Source organism: Lichenostomus cassidix, chromosome 3 (assembly GCF_008360975.1).
Source record: "Lichenostomus cassidix isolate B80296 chromosome 3, HeHo_3.0, whole genome shotgun sequence".
NCBI lineage: Eukaryota > Metazoa > Chordata > Aves > Passeriformes > Meliphagidae > Lichenostomus > Lichenostomus cassidix.
In genome coordinates this window covers 91,662,243-91,671,994 of record NC_139483.1, presented here as the reverse complement: position 1 = coordinate 91,671,994, position 9,752 = coordinate 91,662,243, and the positions used below count along the sequence as shown (strand labels likewise).

The 9,752-nt window shown below is 36.4% G+C and overlaps 1 long non-coding RNA gene across 1 annotated transcript in view; it reads left to right on the top strand.

Annotated features, from left to right (window-relative positions):
• Window positions 1-4,981: 4,981 nt before the first annotated feature.
• Window positions 4,982-9,752, top strand: part of LOC146440214 (uncharacterized) — a 73,116-nt gene continuing 68,345 nt past the window's right edge. The window contains exon 1 of the long non-coding RNA XR_014851373.1: window positions 4,982-5,036. This is a non-coding gene — a long non-coding RNA (uncharacterized LOC146440214). The remainder of the gene's footprint in view (window positions 5,037-9,752) is intronic.

Here is a 9,752-nt window from a genome sequence, read left to right as displayed (position 1 = left end):
AACATCCATTGATCTCTCTACACAAATGGAGAGACCAAACTGTTCATCTGTAGCTTTTTCACATGTCTTTCATAGTATTTGCTGATCAGCAGGCTTAGACACCTTAATACTAGATTACAAATTTACTTTCCTGATTGGACTTTGTCCAGACCTTTAAGATTCGTCATTCAAATACTTTGATTCAGCCTGCTTTTTTACATTAGGGGTGGCCTATGAAATAAATAATAACAAAATTAACAAAAGGTGCTTTATAATTATGTTTACACTTTTTTTCAAGATTCTCAGTAACAGAAACAACTTAGTGGAGCTATAGTGGGAATTGCAATGATAAAATAAATTTGCCAAAAGTGATGTATTATTTAAAAAAAGAGAAATTTATCTAAAGGTTCAACTCAAGCATCTAAGTTCTTTAGGAGAAATTATTGTGTGGTAATGACCAATTATAGAAGAGTTTAAATGCCAATAGGGGCTGGAAATGAATCCCTGAGAAAAGTTAAAAATATGCCACATACCATAAAGTCATCTTGTGCTACAATTTATTTTTATTAAAATTGATTCTCACCCAGGGATATGTCTTTAAATCCGTGCACTGATTTTCCTTTTTTGCCAGCTCTCATGTGCTTATGTGTATCTATAATTTGCATGCTGTACTTTTTGTACACCTTCATCTCTGTTATCTCTGAAGCACACATATCTGTAAAGCTAAGAATAAAGGTATGATTAGAAATTAACATATTGCTTCTTTTTGAATCACTTGGTTACTTTCTGGCAAGATTAATTTTAACCTAGCAGAAAACTTCAGGAAAACGCTAGGGGTGCCTAGTAAATCTAACTGGAGGGATTTCAGTGATGTGAAATATAGTATTCTCCACCTCAGAATTTCATCTAAGCCAGCTGAGATCAAGTGATTCATTGTATTCTTCTATGAGAAATTATGTATGAATCCCAGTGATGTAGAGATTAAAGCTGCCCACTTCTGTCAAAGTGGTTGACATGCCTAGTAGTATGACTTTAAATATCTTTAAATCAAAAAATATCCAAACCAATTAACATGAAAGGAAATGAAATAAAAATGCCTCTCTTCTGGCTTAGATGTAAATTGGCATGTATGAATTAATAGAGATAAAAGTGCTGTGAACTGAAGGACTTACCACCCATTTTTAAGAGCAATATTAATCCCTGTGGATGCAAACTCTGACAGAACTGTGGCTACAAGGGATTTCTGTCACTAATCACTCACGATGTATTAAAGGAATAGGAAAAATAAATTTTGTGTTCATCTGGTCTTTTTTTGAGGGTTGGTTCTGCTTAAGCTAAGTGAGCTAAAGCATTTCCTCCAAAGCAAATGTTCAAGGTAGTGCAACAAGCAAAAACCTTAAATCTGTTTAGTTACCAGAACAGATCTCTGACTTAATTTTAAATCTAATGTGATGCCATTATTTTGCTAGTTTTTGTCCATATTTACAAGAGTGGCCATAACAACATAAACTCCCCTGTGTATAGAGTTTTTATATTTCTAATGATTTTTTGAAATTAAACACAAGAGTATATTTAAAAAAGATTATGTGGAGAAAGAAGAGCAATTAAAAAAAATACAGGAGAACTCCAGACTCTGTACTCTTCTGAAAATGGATGTCCTGGAGAAAAGCTTTTGAATTAACAGGAGCAGCAGGTAGCTGACATCTCTCTAGACAAGGAGAAGGAAGTATGGCAGTGTCCAGTGATCTACAGTTGATGCTGAACAATTCACGTGCCCAGTTTTAATACAGGTAATTACTTTTTGAACAATTTATGTAGTAATTTTTGATAATATTGCCTGTGTCTGACATTTTAAAGATGCAGTTCCTTGCATTCTAATGCTGACACTCAAAATAGGTCAGGTCAGTCACAACCTAAAACTACCTATTTCTCTCCACTGACATTAGAGAGATGGAATAAGTGATTAGCCAGGTACAGGTGTCTACAGTGCAGTCAGATATCTGCTGGTGTATGAGAATAATCCAGCTGCATGAAGCAGGTAAAACAAAATTGTTTTACAAGCACTTCAGCCAGAACTACAGCATATGATTTTTCAAAAGATCAGGATAGATGAAAATAATGCACTTTATGCATTTAAAACACAGGAACTTTTGATAAATTTTGTCAAAGAAGAAAGACTTTTGTCCTCATTTACCCATTAAGTTACCCATTTACCCTGCAGATCAGGAATCAGACAGAAAATAAACTATGCATACATGATCATAATTCTTCTGCCTTCCTACTCCAAAATACTTTGCATTTTTTAGTTCACAGGTTTTTCAAAGTTTATCAAATACATCCTTGATTTGAGACTGTCACATTTCTCTCTTGTTTTGAACAAAGGACAATTCCCACTTTTAAACTTTCCTTTTTGATGACAGTGCATTGACAGATGTGTACATTTGTCTGCTTACTCCTCAGGCCATCTGCAGAATGCTCCACAGGCAGCTATGAAAGGAAGTCTTAGAAAGTGAGCTTTACTGCTTCCTGCTCTCTGCAGCTAGTATCAGCTAATTCAGCAGGTTTCTCCATTTCAGGTAGCATAGCTGTGATTGTTCCATTGCGGAATACTCAGTCAAGTTAGATATTCATATATCTTAAATGAGTAGCCTGTGGGATCCTGCTATTGTGCAAAGACAGGCGTAGAAGACAGAACAGGAAATGATGGTCCTAGCTTTTGCTGCACAACACTATTGCATATCTGCATGTAGGAGGCATCATTGTAAAACCAGGTACAGTAGCAAAATTTGTTGTTTTGAGTGATGTGAATGTTACTTAAAGAAATGTTTGTCTGCATGAAATAAAAGGCATCAGCATTTTGCAGTGTTTTTTCTGCATGAAATAAAAGGCATCAGCATTTTGCAGAGTACATGACTGAGTTCTGACTCTAAATCCCATTATGGGTGAGCAGAATACAAGTGCACAGATTGAAAAGCATATCCTGGAGTATAATTCCCAAGTAAATAACTCAGAAAGAAATATGTGAGAAAGACAAATGATTTTGCAAGACAGACATAGAACGATGAAATTTAACTACTGATGAAAGGAGATTTCTTATGGCTTATGCAACATAATCAGAAACTTTCTGAAGATTAGAGGTTTTTTTCTGAAAGATACTACGTACCTCTGAAAAAACCCTTATTTTTTGAAAAATACATGGTTTACAACACAGCAGCATCTCACAAATTTCATTATCTGATTTTGATGCATGTGTGAAATGAGACCTTGACTTAAAGTCCTGGGGTCAATTCTGTCCTCAGTAACATGTCTGAAGTTTCCTTTGAAGTCAATCAATAAGTTAACTGAGAGAAGAATTTCCCCTGTGACCCTTTTTACAATGATTTCTCTTTATTACAGTTTAGCTCATGGCTATAATAAAAAGAGAATAACCACAATCATGGATAGAAGAGTATAACTTTTCCCTTCCCTTCCCTTCCCTTCCCTTCCCTTCCCTTCCCTTCCCTTCCCTTCCCTTCCCTTCCCTTCCCTTCCCTTCCCTTCCCTTCCCTTCCCTTCCCTTCCCATGTTGGAATATAATTCACTGTTTTCAAAATTTTTCATTATGTAGTCATCCACTAAATGTAAAAATACAACAAGCCCCAAAATGTCATTATAAGGTGATGAAATTCCAAATATCAGTGTCTACTTTTAATGGTAGTCCAGGGGACACATCGGACAATGCCTGTCCCAACCTGCAAAACTACATTAAAAATACAAGTTTTGTTTTAAGCAAGGACTTAGCCATTATTGGATATTAATACCTCATACTGTGATACAAAAGGAGAAATGAAGCATAATTTCATAACTTTAAAGCTCATAGGAATTCACTATTGAATGCTGAATAGAAAGATTTTTAGTATCCAGTTTTCCATCCTTAATCTTCACAGTAATGCACCTCCAATCAGAAAAATAAAGCAGAGAGGAAAGCTTGCCAAATGCTAAGTAGGTGTACAAGATAAAGCACTTGACAGAGCCCAAAATGAAAAAAAAGTGTGTTTAGGGCTGCAATTCAACCAGGTGATGAGTACTTCGAGTCAGCTACAAGTGAAAAAGGACCATAAGATGGTCAGAGAGGCTCAGGAGTGGGATGCCAGGATGGTGCTGTGCAGGGCTGAATAGCTGGGAGTGCTGTTTGAGGTCCTCTTCATGTGCCAGTTCTGCTTCCAGTTCCAAGGTGAGATGGAAAGAGATGACTTAACTACAAAACACATTGAGGCCCATTTGCTGATGGCCTGCAAACACAGTGAAAAGACAAAGCTTTATTTTAATTTAATATTTATTTTTGTATTATTACTTTACGTGTGAAATTTTTCAGAGGTCTTGGACACTATTTTGAAAGGAGTTGTGGGGCAGGATTATTGTAGCATCTGAAAGAAGTTTTCACACTCACTGTGAGCTACAGGGAGCAGGTTTATTCATTTCCCCTTTGGAACGGAGTCACAAAGGAGTTGTATAAACACAGCTGTTCTTCCAGACCAAAGAAACAGAAAGAACCACACAGCCTATTGTTTATAAAAAAAAGTAAACTCCATTCCTTCAGCTAGGTACGAAGTGGTTTTTTATTCTGCTTTATGAATCTGTGAACTCTTTAGTCCATTATTATCTTTGACTAGATATATTTGCCTTGATAATTCTTGAAAGTTTTGTTAAAACCTCCCTTTTTTGTGGTGGTGGATAATATCACCTCAGGAACTGCTGGGGAGCCAAGTAGTACAGCAGGGTTTCACTGGTGGGAAAACATCCCTGTCCAATTAACACGATAAGTCCCTACCCAAATTATGTAAATCCCCCTGGCTGTAACCTAACCCCTGACTCCATCCCTCCCTTCTCCCCATTGGTTGTGGTGTTCCCCTACTTCCTCTCCCCTGACCTCAGGTGATCCCTATATCTAGGGATACTGAGGGTTTCCTCTTGCTCTTTCACCCTGGAACCCTTTAGAATAAACATGTGGAACATCCAACTGATTGAGCCTCTGGATTCTTTGTCTCTGGTAATGTGTGAGCTATCCAGCTCTCTGGGTGAGTGAGAATCTGTGCCTTACACCAGCTCGGGTGTGAGAAGGGTCTTTCTGTACACCACCAGAGCAGTGCTGGCTGGAGTGATCTCTCAATAGCCTCAGAGACACTTTCGGTAAATGCAGAGGCCTGTTTCCACCCCTCCTCCCCCCTCTGCATTACTTTTTAAAGAAAATTATTTGCAGTTAGAGACATGAATATAAAAACTCACACATTTTACACACTTTTTTAAAAGCATATAATGCAGTTTCAAATTTGGGAATTATTTTGAGAATTTCCCTGCATTTATCTTAAAGTCAGGGGATGGTGGAAACAGATCTTCCTTATAAAATTCCAAGTCACAAGAATACTATTTCAAATATTTTCAAAACAAATATTTTGGGCTTTTAGTCTCCCCTTTCACCTTAAAACTCAAGGGAAAGTAGAATTAATATACATTTCTGCCCAGCAATGAGAAACTATCTTCTTACTGTCAAAATGTCTGAAAGAGTATTTTAAGATATTTTTTATTCAGAATGTGAGTTGTAAACTATCCATGGTTTTCTGCTGAAGCAGTACTTGCTGTTTGGATGCTTGCAGTAGTTAAATTTGAATACTGTGAATATTCACACACATTGTGGAGGTAGAGGGGAGAATCCAAACCAACACCTTGCTGCAGTAGGATTTTAGTAGAATAAAATGCCAAGGCATGCTTGTCTTAACTTTACTTAACGCTGTAGAGACTTGCTCATGAGAATTATATATGAGGAAGGAATCGGATGAATTATAATTTTTAATTTATTATTTATATGAATAAAAATCAGGCTCATACATAAAGCTAATATCTACTATATGAATAATTTTGTTGTGCTTTTTACCCAGTGGAGTCTATGTATAACAAACCAGAAAAACAATCCTTACAATTTCACTCTTTTCAAAAGTTAGGTGACAAAATACCAATTTCTTCCCCTCAACCTTGACTGACAAGACATATGAAATGAAGACAGAGACTAAGCACAGAAACAGCGAAAGTGAAATGTTTAGAGGAATAGAAAACTGTCAAACATTCAATTAAATGTATCTTGGGAAAAACCACCATCAATCATCCTTTTCAGTGATCATGAAAGATTATTACAAAAACAAGTGCCAATCCACCAAAAGTAGACAGAAAGATATTAAAGAAAAAAAAAAAGAGAAAAAGCTTACCGTGAGCTCAGAGACAATATGGACAATATGTGGCAACCAAAAATATTGCAATAACGATGCACAAGGTAAAAAAAGCATAGCTTTAGAATTCCAGATAATCTTTGCATCTAAGTGAAAGTAAAGCTTGTATTAATGTATATTCTGTGTTACATGTGTTTTTATTAAGGTTTACAGTGAAGCAAATCAGAAGTACTTATCCTAAGATATTGTGTCATCCTGTAGTTTCTTTTTATTAATTTAGTATCTCTTTAGATGTTATGTTTGTTGACATTTTAAGATTCAGAATATTCATTGAACTGTAGAAATCCAAACCTCAGTATTTTTTACAAATACCACAAACATTAAACAGATCACATAATTTGGAAAGACATACTCAAAGTTAAAGACTGGTAACATTTGGAGTATTAATTTGCTGAGATTAGCATTGTAAATTTTTTATTATAATTTATTTATAATATTGTAATTAAAAATAATATTCTAAGAAATCAGTATAGCAATTTGCCTGCACTAATTTGTGAGGTCACTCCTGAGAGCTGATGCAAAAGGCTGCCTCATGTCCTTAAAGTGTTTTCAGAGAAATGATTTTATACTCCAGGAAGTGACATTAACCTACTGCCATGAGACCAGTGTCACAAGTCTTCACAAAGCCAGCTGTCATGGTGACAAATGCCATACTGACTTATCTTTGACAGGTTTCTGAAGTCTGCTAAAATCAGCTCCTCTGAGTTTTGAGATGACCTTGTCTTTCAGATGGAGAATGATACCACTGACTTATGCGTAGAAGGATTCATGGGCTGGGTGGGAGCTGATACTGTTGCAGGACTGTTTTTTGTACACAGCCTGATTTTGGTCTTGCTGGACTTTCCTCCCCTGCGCCAGACTTCCGCAGCTGTAGCACAGAAGTTGGGCATATTGGTCAGGATCCTAGGCTGACTTTTCTCAGGAGCAATCCATGTCATGTTATTGCATTTAGTTCTGGGCCTCCGTGACGTGCCCTGCAATGCTGATTACGTTCCTAAAAGAAGGAACACAGAGTTATGTGGACATGTTGGGCATTGCATCACCACCCTTTCTGCACCTAGTTTCAGGATGGGAGGAGATGACTGATGACCCTCCTTTGGACTTTTAGGGTTATGAAGGTTGTCTCTTCCACTCAAGGACATTTCTGGGAATTGCCAACCTGTAAATTAATTTCTTCCATTACTGAAATGTTATACTTATGTATCATACAGCCATAGAGCTGTCATCCTCCTTTCCATGCATTACCTGGAAGGCAATGATCAACATTTGGAGAATGGCTTTTCTGATACTCTGAAATCAGAGTATTTGAAGCAGTAACATGAAATTATTTAAAAAAAAAGGCACTTTCAAATCATCAGCATCAAATCCTACAAAAATATGTTAACTGCTAAACAATGTGGCATAAATACTCTGGTTTAGATTGTTTTAGATGGGTGAAAACACACAAACCTAGTGCTGATGTTTAAAACTTTTAAACCTGACAGTGTATTGATATATGCTTCATCACAGCTCTGCTTAGAACAGTTGTTGGTCACCATTTTTAAGAGGTGACCATTTTCTCCACTGCACCTTCTTGAGCTTTTGTGTCATTTAGTAACTGCAGTCACTTTGTTAAGTGGCAATAAAGTATAGCTAATTTATCATCTCAGCATCTATCAGTTTGCTGAAACATACAAAAAAAAAAAGTCAAATTCAGGGATAACTGCAAGGTGTGCTTGATTTAAAAAATGATCCCTTGTCTGGGCTGAATCCAGCATGTCAACTCCAACTGACATAAGCAATTTCTATAGAGAGAGATTGAGAAAGAAGTTTGGCAGTAGACAAGGAGGAGGAAGGCTATTCCACACACACACAGACAGCTTGTTCCTTCTATGTACCATTTGGCTGCCTGCATTCCAGGCTGTGGCCATCACAGGCAGGTTTTAAATTGCATAACCAATTAGTTGCTGGGTTGTAAAACTGGGTAGAGGACTTTGGTAGACAGATTAGTTTCAATAGCCATAAGGCTTGGTGCTGATTGTGGCAGCTGTGGTACCAGCTGAGCGTTTAACTCCTGCCAGGAGTCCTGCAAACTCAGTCTTATCAAGCACCAGAAGAAATTTAATAAAGGGAAGCCCATCATGCTTTCTTGCATAATCACAGGCACCTGACATCCCTACAGATCTTGTATGTGTTTAATTTAGAAATGGGAAATGAACACTGTGGAGTGAGTAATGAGGAATAAGCCTGATCAAAGGCTAACAGGTCTGAAGGTATATAGACACTGGAAAAAAAATTCCTTTTTCTTACAACCCATTTTCCTTACAAAAATCTTTGTACTATCCAAGCACTTATCATTTGTGTTACATTCTACCAAGAAAAAACTGGATTTTGTTTTCCAAACCCTCAGATTTCAAGCAAATTTGATTTTTAACCAAAACATTTGGCTTAAGTACCATTGGGTTTTTTGATAATAAATGTAATATCCTTCAACTATGGCTGTCTTCCTTTATTACTGTACAACCAACATGGCATCAATGGCAGTCAAACCCAAAAAGTAGATATATAAAGAGAGTAGAAATTAAGTTTCTTTTATTTATTTTTTATGCAGGATCTATTCTTTTTTCCCACTGTTTTTCACCTTCAAGTAACAATTTCAAAATAACATGTTTATCTCTGGCTCTAGAGTGACAAAGAACTTCATGTTTAAATTTAAGAGCAGGAATAGTTTATTATGATTTTGCTTGAAGAATATGAATAAACATAGACTTCAGTCTTATGTAGGAGATTAGAGATCCTGGAAAACTACCATTTCTAAACCCAAAATGTTGCCTAGTTCTGTGAACTTCTCTACTCCAGTGAGCCAGGAGATTATACGAGACAGAGGGATAACAGAAGTGCTTGTTGAAGCTTGATGCTGTCAGTGCACCTGTACCACAGCTTTGGTAGATCTATTTGCTCTCCACGTCAAACCCTGAGTTATTTATATACAGAGACAGATTTATTCCAGACTTACTCATTCTTCTTTGCAAAATAATATGTAGCAAGTTGAAGAATTCAGTGAGTGATTAATAAAAGTAGCACATCTTAAGAATTTGTTCTTTTAAAATGTTAAGTGTAGGTGAAACAGTGGCACAGTAGAAGTTAGGTACACAACAAAGAAAAAGGCAAAAATACTTATAAACAAAATGAAAATGCAATGGTTGGTGTATAGGTTTCTTTTTGAACTTCAAAATGATGTTGCAGATATGAATCTCTTACAGTTTCTGCAGATTATTAAGAAGCACACTAATTACTCTGTAACAGACATGCATTCCCATATGCATATATGAATTATTTTACCAATTCACAAGACATCAGATTGTGATCTCCACTATTTGAGTGACCTGGAGAAAGACACATTTGAAAGAAGTACACATGAAGGAAGTGGTTTCGCTAGCAACAGGAACTTTGTATGAAAACTACTCCAATATTAGTCTTCTTTATGTTTGTGCCTTGCTCAGTGTTTTTTTTAGTGCACACTATACAATTAAT